Genomic DNA, 18890 nt, shown 5'->3' with positions numbered 1-18890 from the left:
AATGAAAGTTGGCTTTTATCAATTTCATGTTATTCGATTAATATCATCACTGTTACATGCTAAAGGTAATAACAATAACTATTAAAGGAAGTAGTAATGAAGTTGTGATCTCATGAGTGTTTTAATATTGTTAATTTGAAGTGTTAATTAAGTGATTAATTAAGTAGTTAATTGTAGTTAATATTTAGTCAACAATTCTAAGTGTTAGTGTCTTAACATTGAGAAGTAATCATACATTGGTGCACGAGTTTAATTAAACAATAATTAGTCTGAGTCTCTGTGGGAACGAACTAGAAAGTATTCTATATTACTTGCGAACACGTATACTTGCGTGAATATTAGCGCGTGTTTTCGCCCTAACAAGTTTTTGGCGCCGCTGCCGGAGACTCCGCGTATTTGTTTAGTTTATGTACTTACCATCATTAGTCATTAGGACTCACTGATTTGGACGTAGTTGTTACTTATTGTTTTCGGTTGTGTTTCAGGTACTTTAGCGAGCGTTTATGCAAACTCGTTCTCGTACTCACAAGAGGACTTTAGATACAGCTGAGGAGACAGACAAAGTTCTTGATATTCCGGAGAAGATAGATTTTGAAGATTCGGATTCAGGAACTGAGCAGAAAGAACCAGTAAACATGGGTGATCGTATTGTTCGACCTGATCCAGCTCTTATGGACTTTTCTCGGCCTAAAATTGATGACATTCAGTCAAGCATTCTTCATCCAGCTATTCAAGCTAACACATTTGAAATCAAGCCGGGCACTATTCAGATGGTGCAGAATTCTGTTTCTTTTGGAGGAGCTGCGACTGAAAACCCCAACATGCACATAAGGAATTTTGTCGAGATCTGCAGCACTTTCAAGTATAATGGTGTGACTAATGTGGCTATCAAGCTGAGGCTTTTCCCATTCTCACTGAAGGACAAAGCTAAGGACTGGTTACAGACCATCACTACTTGGCAAGATCTTGCGCAAAAGTTTATGGTGAAGTTTTATCTGATGGCAAAGACTGCTGCTATGAGGAGTGCTCTTACTCAGTTTGCGCAGCAACCTACAGAATCTATGTGCGAAGCTTGGGAACACTACAAGGAAATGTTGAGGAAGTGTCCACATCATGGAATGCCCGATTGGATGGTGATCACTGGTTTCTACAATGGTTTGGGGGCCCAATCTCGGCCCATGCTCGATGCAGCAGCTGGAGGCGCCTTATGGGCTAAAAGCTATACTGAGGCTTATAATCTTATCGAGATTATGGCTGTAAATGAGCATCAAAACGCAACTCAGAGGATGATGCCTGGAAAGGTAGCAGGTATTCTGGAAGTCGATGCAGCCACCGCTATTGCAGCGCAACTTCAAGCGCTGTCAATGAAGGTTGATTCTCTGGCTACATATGGAGTTAATCAAATAGCTATGGTTTGTGAGATTTGTGCAGGTTCTCATGCTATGGATTAGTGTTCTCTTGTCAACGAATCTGTTCAGTATATGAATAATTATCAGTGACAACAGCAGCCTGTGCCAGCTACTTATCATCCTAATAACAGAAATCATCCAAATTTCAGCTGGGGTAATAATCAGAATACTATTCAGCCACCATATCAGCAAGGTGTGAGTAAATAGTTTAATCCACCTGAATTCCAGCAAACACAGCAGTATGCTCAAAGGCAATCATATCCTCAACAGGGAAGTGCATCTGCACCTACTAGTGCTGATTTTGAGGAACTTAAGCTAATATGCAAGAGTCAGGCGGTTTCTATCAAGACCTTGGAAAATCAAATCGGTCAAATAGCCAATGCAGTGCTCAATCGTCAACCTGGCACACTTCCCAGGGACACGGAAGTACCAGGCAGGAAGGAAGCTAAAGAGCAAGTCAAGACTATTACCTTAAGGTCTGAGAAAGTTGCTGATGCTGAAAAGGCAAAAGAAGGAGAAGCTGAAATTAGAGATGAAGAAGCTAAGCAAAAGGAGAAAGCGGCGGAACCAAGGAAGACTACTGTTGAACACACTCTGCCTGAGGGTAATATAGGGGAGAAACAGCTCTATCCTCCACCACCTTTCCCTAAAAGATTGCAGCAACAAAAGCTGGATAGACAGTTCGGTAAGTTTCTAGAGGTGTTCAAGAAACTTCACATCAATATACCTTTCACTGAGGCGCTGGAGCACATGCCTATTTATGCTAAGTTTATGAAGAGTATTCTTTCAAGGTGAAACTGGATGACCTTGAGACCGTTGCTCTCACGGAAGAATGCAGCACTGTTCTGCAGCAAAAGTTACCTCCAAAACTGAAAGATCCAGGTAGCTTCACCATTCCTTGCACCATTGGGAAGTTGACTTTTGACAAGTGCCTTTGTGATTTGGGAGCAAGCATCAATCTGATGCCATTGTCGGTCTTTAAAAAGTTGGATTTGCCTGATCCAAAACCCACATACATGTCTCTACAATTGGCTGATCGTTCTATTACTTACCCAAGGGGCATAGTGGAGGATGTGCTAGTCAAGGTGGATAAGCTTTTCTTTCCTGCAGATTTTGTTATTCTGGATTTTGAGGAAGATAAGAAAATTCCCATAATCTTGGGAAGACCTTTCTTGGCTACTGGTCGTGCCTTGATAGATGTGCAAAAAGGTGAACTTACTATGCGGGTACAAGATTAGGATGTGACCTTTAACGTATTCAAGGCAATGAAATTCCCTACAGAAGATGAGGAGTGCTTAAAAGTGGATGTGATTGATTCTGCGGTTACTTCGGAACTCGATCGCATGCTAATGTCTGATGCATTGGAAAAGGCCTTAGTGGGGGATTTTGACAGTGATGATGAAGATGGCAATGAGCAATTACAATATCTGAATGCTTCTCCCTGGAAGTGAAAGCTGGACATGCCGTTTGAATCTCTTGGTACTTCTGACCTCAAGAATACTGAAGGAAAGCTCAAACCATCAATAGAGGAAGCACCTACCTTGGAGCTCAAGCCATTACCTGAACACTTGAGGTATGCTTTTTTAGGTGATGCATCTACTTTACCTGTTATTATTGCATCTGACCTTTCAGGTAGTGAGGAAGATAAGCTCTTAAGGATTTTGAGAGAATTCAAATCGGCTATTGGATGGACCATAGCAGACATCAAGGGGATCAGCCCTTCATATTGTATGCATAAAATTCTGCTAGAGGAAGGTAGTAAGCCGAATGTTGAACAGCAGCACAGACTTAATCCTATCATGAAGGAGGTGGTGAAGAAAGAAATTCTGAAATGGCTAGATGCAGGCATCATTTATCCTATTTTTGACAGTTCTTGGGTGAGCCCCGTACAATGTGTACCTAAGAAAGGAGGTATCACTGTGGTAGCAAATGAGAAGAATGAGCTCATCCCCGCTCGAACAGTTACAGGATGGAGAGTATGCATGGATTATCGAAAGTTGAACAAAGCCACGAGGAAGGATCACTTCCCTCTTCCATTCATTGATCAGATGCTTGACAGGTTGGCTGGTCATGAGTATTATTGTCTTCTGGATGGCTATTCAGGGTATAATCAGATTTATATTGCACCAGAGGATCAGGAAAAGACTACCTTTACTTGTCCATTTGGCACGTTTGCTTTTCGCAGAGTTTCGTTTGGGTTATGTGGCGCCCCGGCCACTTTTCAGAGATGTATGATGGCTATATTCTCTGATATGATTGGAAATAATGTCGAGGTGTTCATGGATGACTTCTCCGTCTTTGGACATTCGTATGATGAATGTTTGAATAATCTTCGTGTCGTACTCAAAAGGTGCGTGGAAACTAATTTGGTGCTCAATTGGGAGAAATGTCATTTCATGGTGCGTGAAGGCATTATTCTTGGGCATAAGGTCTCTAGCAAAGGTCTGGAGGTGGACAAGGCCAAGGTGGGAGTCATTGAAAATCTTCCACCACCTATTTCTGTGAAAGGAATCCGTAGTTTTCTTGGTCATGCGGGTTTTTATCGGTAATTCATCAAGGACTTTTCGAAGATATCTAAGCCGTTGTGCAATTTGCTTGAGAAAGATGTGCTTTTCAAATTTGATGAGGAATGTTTGACGGCATTCGAGACTCTCAAGAAGAGTTTGATCACTGCATCAGTTATTACAGCGCCAGATTGGACAGAGCCGTTTGAGATGATGTGTGATGCGAGTTATTATGCGGTAGGTGCAGTTCTGGGGCAGCGCAAGAATAATCTCTTTCATGTGGTCTACTATGCGAGTAAGACCTTAAATGGGGCCTAAATAAACTACACCACTACAGAGAAGGAGCTCTTGGCTATAGTCTTTAGTTACGAGAAATTTCGATCTTATCTGCTTGGGACTAAAGTAACAGTATTCACTGATCATGCGTCCATTCGCTATTTGGTTTCCAAGAAGGATTCGAAGCCGAGACTCATTCGTTGGGTGCTCTTACTTCAGGAATTTGAGTTAGAGATCAAGGATCGAAAAGGTACTGAGAATCAAGTAGCTGACCATCTCTCTAGGTTGGAGAATCCCGAGTCTGCTTCACAAGATAGGACATTAATCAATGAATCTTTTCCGGATGAGCAGTTGTTCCCAGTTCAGGAGGAAGAACTATGGTTTGCAGATATTGTAAACTATCTTGTCAGCAATATAATGCCTCCTAATTTGACCTCCGCTCAAAAGAAGAAGTTTATGCATGAGGTGAAGTGGTATATGTGGGATGAACCATATTTGTTTAGACAGGGAGCTGACCAGATCATCAGGAGATGTATCCCGTTCTGTGAGACGGAGGGGATATTACGAGACTGCCACTCCACAGTTTATGGTGGACACTACGATGGTGAGAAGACGGGAGCTCATATTCTGTAAGTAGGTTTTTTCTGGCCTACTTTGTTTAAGGATGTTCATCAGTTTGTTTTAAGGTGTGATCGCTGCCAAAGAGTGGGAAATTTGATGAGAAAGGATGAGATGCCGTTAAATGTGATGCTTGAAGTCGAGGTCTTTGATGTTTGGGGAATCGATTTCATGGGGCCTTTTGTCTCGTCCTGCAATAATCAGTACATCTTACTGGCAGTCGATTATGTCTCAAAATGGATAGAAGTCAAAGCTCTACCGACAAATGATGCAAAGGCAGTGCTGAATTTTCTTCATAAGCAGATTTTCACAAGGTTTGGAATACCTCGGGTAATCATAAGTGATGAAGGGTCGCATTTCTGCAACCGTAAGTTCACTTCTATGATGCAGCGTTATAATGTGAATCATCGAGTTGCTATTGCCTATCATCCGTAAACAAATGGTCAAGCGGAAGTGTCTAACAGAGAGATCAAGCGCATTCTAGAGAAGGTTGTTTGTCCGTCAAGGAAGGATTGGTCCTTAAAGCTCGATGAAGCTGTTTGGGCTTACAGAACAGCATACAAAACTCCACTTGGTATGTCCCCATTTCAGTTGGTATATGGTAAGGGATGTCATTTACCTGCGGAGCTTAAGCATAAGGCCTACTGGGCGTTGAAAAAGTTGAACCTGGATTTAGATGCAGCTGGTAAGGAAAGAATGCTTCAGCTTAATGAACTTGATGAATTTCGATTTCAAGCGTACGAGAATAACAAAATGTACAAGGAAAAGGTGAAGAGGTGGCACGATAGGAAGCTACATCCTAAGTTATTCGTGCTGGGACAACAAGTTCTCTTATTCAACTCTCGTCTCCGACTTTTTCCTGGGAAGTTGAATTCAAGGTGGTCTGGACCTTTTATTGTCAAAACTGTGTTTCCACATGGAGCGGTGGAAATTTTTGAGAATGATCTGGACCAAGCATTCAAGATTATTGGTCAGCATTTGAAGCACTACTATGGGGATATGGCAAACTGAGAAGTGGTTAGTGTCATTTTATTGACTACTTGAGAAAGGTACGCAACGTCAAGCTATTGTCGAAAAAGAAGCGCTGCGTGGCAGGTAACCCATGATTTGTTGTTACAGGAACCCTTAGAAGTTAATAACCTATCCAAAAACACAAAAAAATCAGAAAAACGGGACTGAAAAAAAAAATTCCAGTGACCCCCTAAGCGCCCGCTCAGCTCTGCTGAGCAACCGCTCAAGGGTCAACTGCCAGAATTTTTTTAAGTTCAGAAAAAAACCAAAAAAATCAGAAAAAATAAAAAACCAAACACAGCCCATAAACCCACGACTTCTTTTCCTAATACCCCATGATTTCATTGCTCAACCCCACTCCTAATCTAATTTAACCTAATCCACACCCTATATATACATACACCTATCCTACATATCTCCCACAAACTTTATACACTTAAACTCTCTCCCAAACACAAAAACTCAGTTTTTAACACTTTTCTTCAAGATTCAATGGCACCCAAGAGAGCACGAACTATTGATAGCAGCAGCACAGTCCCTACTGCTGATTCATCGAGGGGTACTGCTGCAAGGCCTCGGTTGAATGACAGAGCTGCGAAGGAGGAGTACACTAGGCTTTTGGGGAAGGCGATTCTGAAGGAGAGAGGGTTTTTACCATCGGGGAGGGATGGTGAGTTGCTACCCATGATAGCAGAGAAGGGGTGGATAGCTTTTTATGAGTCGCCCGGAGCAGTGCCGATGAGCGTGGTTCGCGAGTTCTATGCGAACGCGAAGGCCGAGAAGAATGGGTTTTCTGTGGTCCGAGGGCTGACGGTTGATTATCACTCAGCGGCGATTCGCCGTGTGATTGGGCAGCGCGAGAGGAAGCCCGAGGAGGAGAACTGGAATGAGAAGACTGCTGAGGATTTTGACTTGGATTTGATTTGTTAAAGTTTGATCTCTATAACTAACAAACATGGTTTTAAGATATCTTCTCAACTCATTAATATCATCAGTATGAAAAGCATAAGTAGTCTGAGGTACCTTTGTTTCAGCAGCTTCAGAACTGCTCTCAACACTTTCTTTATCAGCATTTGCCATCAATGCATAGTTTTCCTCACTTTCAGAGTCTGAGGTGTCTATCCAGCTTTTCTGCTTTGTGACAAGAGCCTTGCCTTTGTCACCCTTTACCTTCTTGCAGTCAGGAGATATGTGGCCTTTCTCACCACAGTTATAGCGTTTAACATTGGTGTAATCTCCTCTGTCAGACTTCCCTCCTCTGCCTTCAGATCTTCTGAAATTCTTCTTATCAGAACTTATGCCTTTCCTGGAAAACTTCTTTCCCTTCCTGAACTTCCTGTATGCAATCTTTGTGATTCCTTTCACCATAAGAGCACACAGCTTCATCATCTCCTCATCAACATCAGTCTCAGGCAAGCTTTCAGAATCTGAGTCATCATCACTCTCAGAACTTGATGACTCAGTATCAGACTTTATGAAAAGAGCTTTACCCTTGTCTTTCTTTGATGAAGCTGCTTTGGGGAATTCTTCTTCAGCCTTAAGAGCAACTGTCCTTGACTTTCCTCCTTTCCTCTTGCTTCTTTGTTCCATCTCCAGCTCATGAGTCTTGAGCATTCCATAGATTTCGTCAAGAGTTGTTTCATCAAGATTGTAGTTGTCTCTTATTGTCGTTGCCTTCAAATCCCAGCATTCAGGAAGAGCTAACAGGAACTTAAGGTTTGAATCTTCAAGATAATACTCTTTATCAACCAATGACAAATCATTCAAAAGTTTGACAAATCTATCATATAAATCATTCAATGACTCATTAGTCTTTGAGTCAAAGTGTTCATACTCTTGAGTGAGTATTGTCTTCCTGTTCTTCTTAATTGTGTCAGTTCCCTGACACCTTATTTTCAGAGCATCCCATATTTCCTTAGCATTCTTGCAGTTGATTACCCTGTTTGACATTACATTATCAATGGCACTATGCAGTAAGTGTCGTACCTTAGCATCCTTAGCAATTGATGCTATGTCTTCAGCAGTATAATCACTCTTATCTTTTGGTACGGTCTTTGTTGCTTCACCTGCAACTGCAACAGCAAGCTTGGTTGGTTTGTGAGGGCCTTCCTTGATTCTATCAAGGTATTCTGGATCTGTTGCTTCCAGGAACATGGTCATCCTTACCTTCCATATGGGATATTCAGATGGTCTCATACCGACTCTGAATTTGTGTCTTTGGTGATTCCTCAGTTTTGGTAGGCTTAGTTGGAGTTTCTGTGTCCGACATGATTGTGTTTGGATCTTTAACTGTATGTATGTTAACAGATAGGCTCTGATACCAATTGTTAGGTCACACACACACTGTAGAGGGGGTGAATACAGTGTATAGTACACTCAAATCGAACTTTAAGAACTTAAGTAACAGAAAACAAACTTTATTGAAACAATAAACTCTGTTACAGTATGGAACTGTTACCTCTCAGTGATGAACAAATATCACGAGAGCTGCTAGGGTTACAATGAATAATCTTCTCTAATAATGATAACACTTTTAGTGTAAACCCTATATCTGTGTTTATATACTACACAGTTACAAGATAATCGCTAATTGATATGAAATATAATTCTGCTTCCTAAAATATATCAATCAGATATCTTTTCTTCCAAGTATTCCATTCTTTACGGAATTCCTTCTTCATGCATATCTCTTCTTATGTTTATCTTGATCTTTTTTCCTTTAATCAGCTACTGTCCTTATCTGATTGTCCTTCAGCACTTAAGTTCTGATATCTATCTTCTGATGATTATCTTCTGATAACATACGTACTGATATCCTTAAGTCCTGACTTCCAGTATAAGTACTGATCAACAGTTAAGTACTGATTTATCCTGTTCAAATAAGATCTGAAAGCTAAACATAAAACATATTAGCCATGACATTATCAAATATATCTAACAATCTCCCCCAACTTGTAAATTAACATAATATACAAGTTTAACAGATATTTGATGATGTCAAAAACATTAAGTACAAATGCATGAGAATTAGACTAGATAACTACAACTTACAGTCCTTAAAGCTTTTACCAATTTCAACTTCTGATAAAAACTTCAGTCTGTATAAATATCAGTATTTAAGCAGTTGTAGATCTTCGACTTGGCTTCATCATTTTATGATCTCTCTGATGTCAGGAGTTGTTCTGAGATAGTTCTTCAACAAACATTTCTCAGCATATCTTAGTTCATCAATCATTCTCCTTTTAACATCTTTAAGCTCTGCAGTATCTTCACCAGTTTGAAAGATTGCAGCTCTGAGATCATTGATCTTTGCTTTTCTCAACTCCTGATCTAGTCTTATGACATAAGCTTTGTCAGACTCCAGATTGAATTCAAGTCCCTTAATACCAAGATATGTTCTGATCTGTGCAGTATTAGGCTTCATATCAACAATATCACCATTGTGATCTCTGCACTTTGGAATATATATGCTGTCAGACTTAATAGAATAAAGCCTTTTCTGCCTCTGAATCTGTTCTTTTAAGTAGTTTGCAGCAGTCTCTGTTATTCTGTCATCCACTTGAAGTAAGAAAAGTACATGCTCCAATTCTTCAAAATACTTCAATGGAATGGCATTTTGTCTTATATGATAAACCCTACCATCTGTCATGAAATACAACCTGATGTATTCTTTCAAGTAGGTATGGTAAACCATCTGTACAGATTCCAGTTGATTCAATCTCTCAGAAGTTGCTCCAATACCTGGTTCACTCAAGGAAGTTGGATCATTGGTAGTGTTGTGTACTCTTCTTTCATCAGCACTTCCCAATCCAGTTTTATCTCTAGCTTCCTTTCCAATAACTACTCTTGCTTTAAAACCACTTGCAGTAGTCTTCAAAGATTGAGTCTGTTTTGCTTTAGTGAATCCTGGTAGGAGTGTCTTTGATCTATTTTCTGATATCAAGTTAACTTGAGCTCTATCAGAGGTTACTTGCTTCTTCTGAATATCAGAACTTACAATTTCTTGACTCTGAACAACTTGAGCCATGTCAGAGGTTGTTTTAAGAACTTTTCTTGAAGTCAGAGCAAGATCATCCTTTTCATCAGTAATTTCTTCTTCCTCAAGAGGTACATAAACCTTGATAGGTTCACCAACCTTTTCTTTACCCTTGGATCTTGGATCTATCTGTGGTTGTGATCTAGCCAATGTTGCTTCAGTATGTGTCCTTTCTTTGATCACAATGCCTTTGAGTTTTGGAAGTGAATTTTTACCAGAAGCTTCAGATTTAGATGTGACTTTCTCTGATTTAAGTCTAGCTTCTTCTTCCTTTAAACTTTCCAAGTCCATTCCTGGATTTTCTTGAAGAAATAATTGTCTTGACATTTCCTCATCAAGATCTAGAAGTTCATCAGAACTTATCCTTTTACCAGCAGCAGAACTTATTCTTTTCCCAGTATCAGAACTTGTCCTGTGACTAGCTTGTCTTGATGTAAACCTTCTACCTTGACTATGACCGCTACCCATTCCAGAGTATCCTTGATCATCATTTCCATCATCCTTTCCTTGCAGTGGCTTGTTAGTGTTGCATTTGGACTTAATTACCTTCTCCCCCTTTTTGGCATCAGCAGGTAGTAAAAGAGAGATAAGTAATTCCACTGAGGATTGGATTTCAGTAAGTTGCGATTGCTGAGAAGCTTGATTTGTCAAAATGTCATCAATCTGAGCTTGTTGTTTCTCTTGAGTTTTCTCAATATAAGCAATCCTGTCAATGGTAGGTTGAAAGAACTTTTTCTTATCAATTTTCCAAACTTGTTCTTGTTTGAGAAAGTTCTCCTGAATCTTGTGTAGCTCTGCATGAGTAGTTGAATGAAGACCTTGTAGATGTTTAATACTCAATGCAGTGACTCTAAGCTGGGTTTTTAAATCATCAGAATTTAACATTTCATCAGCTTTAGTCAAGTGCTCAACAAGATGTATTGTAGTTGGAACACATGAAACTGAGTTCCATTCCTTAGTCCACTCCTGACCGGCAGGAGTTTCACTCCAAGGTACTGGTGCATCCCCGATAACAAACTCCTTTACCAGTTCAGACTTAGGAAGAGTCTGTTGAGGAGTATGTCCTGAAGGACCTGCTTCATCAGCATCTACAGTCGGAGCAGCATCACCAGTATCTCCAGCATTTGCAGCATCAAAACTTAAAGAATCAGTATCTTCTGATAAGACAATAGTGTGAGTAGCAATGGAGGCTTCAGCATCCTATAATTACTGATCTGATACTAAGTTCTGATCAACAGCCATATCCTGATGCTCACCTAAAGTCTGACCATCAGCATCTTGATGCAGAGAAGGTGTTGTTGATAACTCTGGAGTTTGAACAGCATCAGTAACAGGTGTTGTGGAAGGATTATTTGCTGTTGGAGCTTCTAAGAGAAATACTTCAGACACAACCAAGTGTTGAACATCAATATCAGCACTTGTGCCTGGATCAACAAGAGACACCAGATGGTGAGTTAGCCTTGTCAGATACAGCTTCCTGAGATGGAGTTGATGGAGAAGAAGTGACTGGAGCAAATTCCTTGTCTTGTGAGATCAGAGATTCCTGATCCCCTTCCTTAGCTGCTTCCTCTTCATCATCTGAAACTGGCCTTTGTGCCCTCTGTTTCTTGTACTTCCTTGTTGATTTGGATTCCTTGGGAGTTTCAGGAACTGTCATTCATCTAAGCCTCTTGAGAAGCCTAGAACCCCCAATTTCAGAATCCTTCTGAGAAATCTCTTTCTCAGCTTCAGATACAACAGGTTCTCTAGAAGAAACGTGTTCCTCAGAATCAGATTCATCACTCAATGCAATCCTCCTTCTCTTTTGAGATGTTTGAGGAACATTCTTTGTCCTCTTTGGCTTGGAAGATGAAGGCTTCACAGTAGGTGCTGAAGATGAAGGTTAAGCAGTCTGTGAAGTGGAGAGATAGGATTTGAGATATGTTCTGAGGGTAGGTTGAGTAGAATGAGAGGTAGGTACTGAGGTTGATGGATTTTGGGTGTTTGGAGTTGGTTGGACATCAGAGTAAACAGATCTATAAGTATCAGGATCAGCATTTACCAGGATCTGTTTTACAGACTTAGGAATCTGTAATGGTCTAACCACTTTTTTCTTAGTATCAGCATTTACCAGGTCATTAAAGTATCGTTTTGCAACCTTAAAAGGTGGGGTTTGAGTGCTGACTAAATGAGGTTCATCAGTACAATAAGTGTAAATAAGTTGACAGAATCTAGCAAAATAAACAACATCTCGATCCTCTGTCATCCTATCCCCAATAAAACCAATTATTCCAGTTGCAAAATCAAAATGAGTTTGATGAATAATAGCATACCCTATGTGCTGACTCAGAATTGGGATAGCATCAAAATTTGAACATTTGTTCCCAAAAGCTTTGGTGATGCAATCAAAGAAGAAACTCCATTCTCTTCTGATATTAGCCCGTTTCAACTGTCCAAGTTTCGTCAGACTCTTTTCATATCCCAATTCAGCCATTAACTCCCAAAGGGCTGAGTCCTCTGGAATTGAGAAAGTACAATCTTCTGGAAGATGTAAAGCCCTGCGTACTGTACCAGGAGTGACTACAAAGGATGAATCACCCACTTGGAAGATAATACTGGGAGTTCCACGTTGACCACCATCATCAAAAATTCCAGTCCTCCAAAACCTCAAAACTTGTTGGCTTGAAAAGAATTCAGGCTGTGTTAATGCATACCCAACCTCACTATGTGCAAGAAGATCTTGCACAAAGTACAATTCAGATGGAGCTTCAGTGTGATCAAGAACTGCAGCATAGTTGTTGGGGACAAACTTAGCTCCATCAATGATTAAATCCTTTGGTGCCATGTGAAAAAAAATGAGATTCAAGTATGCCTGTTAGGTGTTTGAGATAATGTCTGTATGAAAAACCAACGTGAGAAATCAAGAGAAAGAGAGTAAAAGTAAGGAGAGAGATAAAATATAAAGAAAATAAAAGATTAAAGAAATCTTCTCTCTGTTGTACTTATACTCTGAACAAAAATGTTACCGTTGGACACATGTCAAACATGCAGTAATAACGGACAGTTACTGGGCTCGAGAAAACAGGAATCATTACTTACCCATTTGCCTAGTTTCAAGAAAAAAACCGTTCCATTTATCAAGAGAAACAGTTTTAATTCAAAATTTAAACCGTTATCACTGATTGAATTATTTTTCACTGCATCATTGATATTCTGAAAATACATCACATGAAAATGACCAAGATAAATTAGATAAGTAAGTGCTGAAAATGAATCAGAACTTAATATAAAAAAAAATTTATATGGTCATCAGAATATCAATCAGGATTTATCAACACAAGATAAAATAACTCAGAGACAAAATCTTGAAGTAAAAAAAAACTTTCATTAATATATCAAGACAATACATTTATGAAATGGAAATTACATCAATACTTATACAAGATTTTCCCTAAGCTTCTAAACCTAACATCAACAGCCTTAGTCCTAGCTAAGAAGCCTGACAAAGCTGATGATGAAGAAAAACAGGAAGAAGACGAGATTAAGTCATCTTCTTCTTCCTACTCTCGACAAACAGAATGGCGAGTCGGATGATTCGCTCTTGCTGGCGGAGACGATGAAGATGAAGTTCTCTTCGAACGGCCACCAAATCACGTTTGATAACCTCTGGAAATTGAATCCAGAGATTGTGAGGAATGTTGGTGATAGGGTATGGAGTTGGAATTCCATTCAAAAAGACATGAACAGTCTCATCACCATAATTGTAGAACCAGCCAAATTCAGCCATTTGTGATGATAAGTGAAAAACGAGAGTGAGTTTGTGATAAAAGTGTGATGGGAAGGCTGATGTGAAGTGGTTGCTTATATAGGCAAGAGAATGCCAGGAGATGCAAAGAAATTGAATGCTGACAGGTAGAATTAATTCTACCTCGTCTCCCTAGACTTTGAAAAAGAATAACATTCATTGGAAAGAGGAATCATGGTTTAAAACGCACAAGAAACAAGAAAAAGTGGACTGTTCAAGTACGAATACCATTAATCCTAATCATAGTGACTATTAATCTTCCACTTCAACATATTCTAGTTCGAACTGAGACTGTTACCAAATTTTATTCACAGATAAGCCAAGTAAAGGATTAGACTGAGAAATCATAACTTAGACCTATACCAGAACTTAACAGTCATCTGAACATAATTTCTTAACTCGAAAAAGGAATGCCCATCTTAGTAAATCCTCATACAAGTTCTGAGTTATAGACTTCAGAACTTAATCATCAGAACGTGTAACTAGAACTTGTCCTCAGAATTTGTGCAGTAATGACACAATGACTGTTTATCTAAAATAACATAGACCACCACAGAAATTTTCATCATTCAGATGGAGTGATTAGTGTGTGCATTAAGCTAAATAACAGACAAAGAGTAAAGTCTGATTCACATCAGTACATCTTAGAAATAAGGCATAACTAAAATTTTGCTAAAGAGATGTCATTGTCCTGAAACCTACTGATGAATGAGTTCATGCTGGAGTCCACCTCAACTGTTTTGTGCTAATTTTATGCATCTTTTGAAATTCTATTTTACAGTGGCTTCTCAGTGTAAGTGAGTCACGACTGTTTATCAGAATTTATGCTATTATCAGAGTATTTCTCCAGTAATCATAGAGTGTGAAAAGTCACCAAGAAAATATTTTGCTTTTCTAATGCATATCTACTTAATACCAGCAATGTACTTGGGTCGTCCCTTCCACATTTTTACTCTAGATCTCAAAGGAGTACCTGATTTTATTCTTTGATCTTTTTGCTTTTTCTTTTGATAAGTGAGGTTTATCAGCACTTAGTACATTCAGCAGTTTTACTAGTATCAGAACTTAACAGATGAGTAGCATTATTCTAATTTGTGACTTAGTAATAAGATATACAAAGTAAACTTAACTAAGCTCAATTATCAGAATTTGCTAGTGTCATAGGGTTTCCACTGAAATAATTACTTCTTACATGGAATCATTTGTTTATTGAAGACTACTAGGTCAGTGTCTAGCACAGTTATCCTCATAGGATTGAATAGGTACTTGAACAGACATATCACTTATCAGAGTTTAGAAACATATATCAGACAACAGTCAGTACTTAAAGACATTTATCAATTAAGCACAGAATACACAATGAGATTAATTCTGTAAATACTGAGTATAAAGTCTGATAACACAGAACAAGACTAAGCAGATTTAGAGAAAGAACCTGAAACCATTCCAAGTTCATTTACCAATCTTGTAAAAGTAGCTTCACATAGTGGTTTTGTGAAGATATCTGCTAGTTGTTGATCTGTGGGAACAAAATGCAATTCCACTATACCTTCATCCACATGTTCCCTGATGAAGTGGTACATGATGCTGATGTGCTTTGTCATTGAGTGTTGAACTGGATTACCTGTCATAGCAATAGCACTTTGATTATCACAGTAAATAGGGATTTTGAAATATGTTAACCCATAATCCAGTAACTGATTCTTCATCCAAAGAATCTGTGCACAACAGCTTCCTGCAGCAATATACTGTACTTCTGCAGTTGATGTGGAAATTGACTTTTGTTTCTTGCTGTACCAAGAAACCAATCTGCCTCCAAGAAATTGGCAGCTTCCACTTGTGCTTTTCCTGTCAATTTTACAACCTGCAAAATCTGCATCTGAGTAACCTATTAGTTTAAAATCTGATTCTCTAGGATACCATAATCCCAGAGCAGCTGTTCCTTTAAGATACTTAAAGATTATTTTTACAGCTGTTAAGTGAGGTTCTCTTGGATCTGCTTGAAATCTTGCACAAAGACAGGTAGCATACATGATATCAGGTCTACTAGCAGTTAGATAGAGTATAGAGCCAATCATACCTCTATAGTCTGTAATATCTACTGATTTACCGGTATCCTTATCCAGTTTTATCGCAGTGGCCATTGGAGTGGATGCACTTGAACAATCTTGCATTCCAAATTTCTTCAGCAAGTTTCTGGTGTACTTGGTTTGACAAATAAAAGTGCCTTCCTCATTTTGCTTGACTTGAAGGCCCAGAAAATAGCTAAGTTCCCCCATCATACTCATCTGATATCTTGACTGCATTAGTTTGGCAAACTTTTTGCAAAGTTTGTCATTTGTAGATCCAAAAATGATATCATCAACATAAATCTGGACCAGAAGTAAGTCCTTTCCATGGTTGAGGTAGAACAGTGTTTTGTCTATTGTCCCTCTGTTGAATCCACTTTCCAGAAGAAACTGAGCTAAAGTCTCATACCATGCTCTAGGAGCTTGCTTAAGTCCATAAAGTGCTTTATCAAGCCTGTAGACATAATCTGGATGTTTGGTATCTACAAAACCTGGAGGTTGTTCAACATATACCTCCTCCTCCAATTCTCCATTGAGAAAAGCACTTTTCACATCCATTTGAAAGACAGTAAACTTTTTGTGAGCAGCATAAGCCAAGAATATCCTTATGGCTTCTAACCTAGCAACTGGTGCAAATATTTCATTATAATCAATTCCCTCCTGTTGAGAATATCCTTTTACAACCAGCCTTGCCTTATTCCTTGTAATTATGCCATCACTGTCATTTTTATTTCTGAATACCCACTTTGTACCAACAACAGATCTATTCTTTGGTCTTGGCACTAGGGTCCAGACTTTGTTTCTTTCAAATTCATTCAACTCTTCCTGCATTGCTTGCACCCAATCAGCATCTTGAAGAGCTTCTTCCACTTTCTTTGGCTCAGTCTGAGAGAGAAAAGAATTGTAAAGATATTCATTTGAAGTACCTGTTCTAGTTCTGACACCTACATCAGGATTTCTAATTATCAAATCAGGTGTATGTGATTTTGTCCACTTCCTTGCAGATGGAAGGTTTTCTCTAGAACTGGATGCTCCCCCATGATCCATGCTATTTTCATTTTCATTTTCTGATGCTCCCCCTGAAACTATGCTCTCTGAGTTGGATTCTTCAGTATTTAGATTTTCAGCACTATCAGAACTTGGCTTATCAGAACTTGACGAATCAGAACTTGAAGAGCCAGATGCATGTTCTGATGTTTCTTGAGATGTGGTAGGATCTTGAGTATGCTCCCCCTGCATAGGTGCATCTTCCTTTGACGTAGTCTCCACAGTTTCAATAACATCAGAGTTTAATCCATCAGAGTTTACAGTATCAGGACTTAGACTATCAGGATTTTCTGTATCAGAATTTGAGTCTTCATTTTCAAATCTCAGCTGATCATGGTCAATGAAATCTTCAAGACCAGTAATCTTTTTGTCATCAAAAGAGACATTGATAGATTCCATGACCACTTTTGTTCTCAAATTATAGACTCTAAAGGCTTTTGTGGAAAGTGGATATCCAACAAAGATTCCTTCATCAGCTTTTAGATCAAACTTTGATAGCTGTTCAGGATGAGTCTTGAGAACAAAACACTTGCATCCAAATACATGAAAATATTTCAGATTTGGCTTATTTTTCTTCACCATCTCATATGGTGTTTTTCCATGCTTGTTAATGAGTGTTGCATTTTGAGTAAAACAAGCAGTCTGCACAGCTTCAGCCCAGAAATAGGTTGAAAGCTTTGCTTCTTCAAGTATTGTACGTGCAGCTTCAATGAGAGTTCTATTCTTCCTTTCCACAACTCCATTTTGTTGTGGAGTTCCAGGAGCAAAAAATTCCTGCTTTATTCCATGGCTTTTGCAGAACTCTTCCATTATCAAATTCTTGAACTCAGTACCATTATCACTCCTTAAAACTTTCACAGAATCTTTGACCATTTTATCCAGATGTTTGACATGATCAATCAAGATAGATGCAGTTTCACTTTTTGTGTGCAAGAAATACATCCATGTGTATCTGGTGAACTCATCCACTATGACCAACGCATACTTCTTCTTTGCAATAGACATGACATTTACTGGACCAAATAGATCAACATGTATTAGATGATAAGGCTCATGAATTGATGATTCAGTCTTGCTCTTGAATGAAGATTTTCTTTGTTTGGCTTTCTGACATGAATCACAAAGACCATCAGGAGCAAATACTGTGTTTGGCAATCCTCTCACAAGATCTTTCTTGACCAGTTCATTTATATTGTTGAAATTTAAATGAGAGAGTTTCTTATGCCAATTCCATCTTTCTTCAATTGATGCTCTACTCATCAGACAGATTGCAGAACCATCAGTACTTGTTAAAAGCTTAGCTTCATGATAACCTTTAGATTTACTCACAATTTCACAGTGTTCTTCAAAGAAATCAACATGATAACCTCTGTCACAGATTTGACTTATACTCAGTAGGTTGTGTTTAAGTCCTGAGACTAGAGCTACTTGTTTAATTATGACACTTCCAAGATTGATATTGTCATATCCCAATGTTTTTCCAATGTTGCCATCTCCATAAGAAACACTTGGGCCAGCTTTCTCCACAAAGTCTGATAGCAGGGCCTTATTTCCAGTCATATGTCCTGAACATCCACTGTCCAGAACTAGAATATTTTTCCTGTTGCCCTGCAATCACAAAGACCACTAATTATTAATTTTAAGGACCCAGACTTGCTTGGATCCTTTGGCCTTATTAAGTTTATTAACATTTGCAGCGGATTTAGCATCAGAGTTTATGTTAACAATTTTCTTATCAAACTTACACTATCAGACTTTGAATCAGAATTTACACTAGAAGGAACAATGGAAACTTTCTTCAAAGAAGGTTTTATTTGATAATAATCATAGTACAAGCTATGATATTCCTTACAAGTATAAATGGAATACCATAAACTACCACAATGAAAATAAGGATTTTGTGGTTTGTATCTAACAGACTGACTCTTAACTCCTGACTTTGAAGGTAAGGAGTTAATATTCTTATTCTTCCTGCAAAAAGAAGCCAGATGGTTAGAACTTCCACAGTTATGACATGTTTTCCTAGGAGCATCTGGAACAGGTTTATAATTATTGCTTTTATTCACACCTTCCTTTCCATTCCTATTTTTCCTAGGTGATTTTACCTTGTTTGCATTCTTAACATCTTTCAGCTTA

At 38.8% G+C, this 18890-nt stretch overlaps 1 non-coding gene across 1 annotated transcript; it reads right to left on the bottom strand.

Annotated features, from left to right (window-relative positions):
- Positions 1-1013: 1013 nt before the first annotated feature.
- On the bottom strand, positions 1014-1120 carry LOC141722702 (small nucleolar RNA R71). Its single transcript, XR_012575707.1, has one exon. It is a non-coding gene; the product is annotated as a small nucleolar RNA R71 (small nucleolar RNA).
- Between the last annotated feature and the right edge of the window lie 17770 nt (positions 1121-18890).

The sequence above is a fragment of the Apium graveolens genome, chromosome 4, assembly GCF_009905375.1.
Source record: "Apium graveolens cultivar Ventura chromosome 4, ASM990537v1, whole genome shotgun sequence".
NCBI lineage: Eukaryota > Viridiplantae > Streptophyta > Magnoliopsida > Apiales > Apiaceae > Apium > Apium graveolens.
The sequence above is the reverse complement of the archived record's forward strand: the minus strand, read 5'-3'. Positions and strand labels throughout refer to the sequence as shown.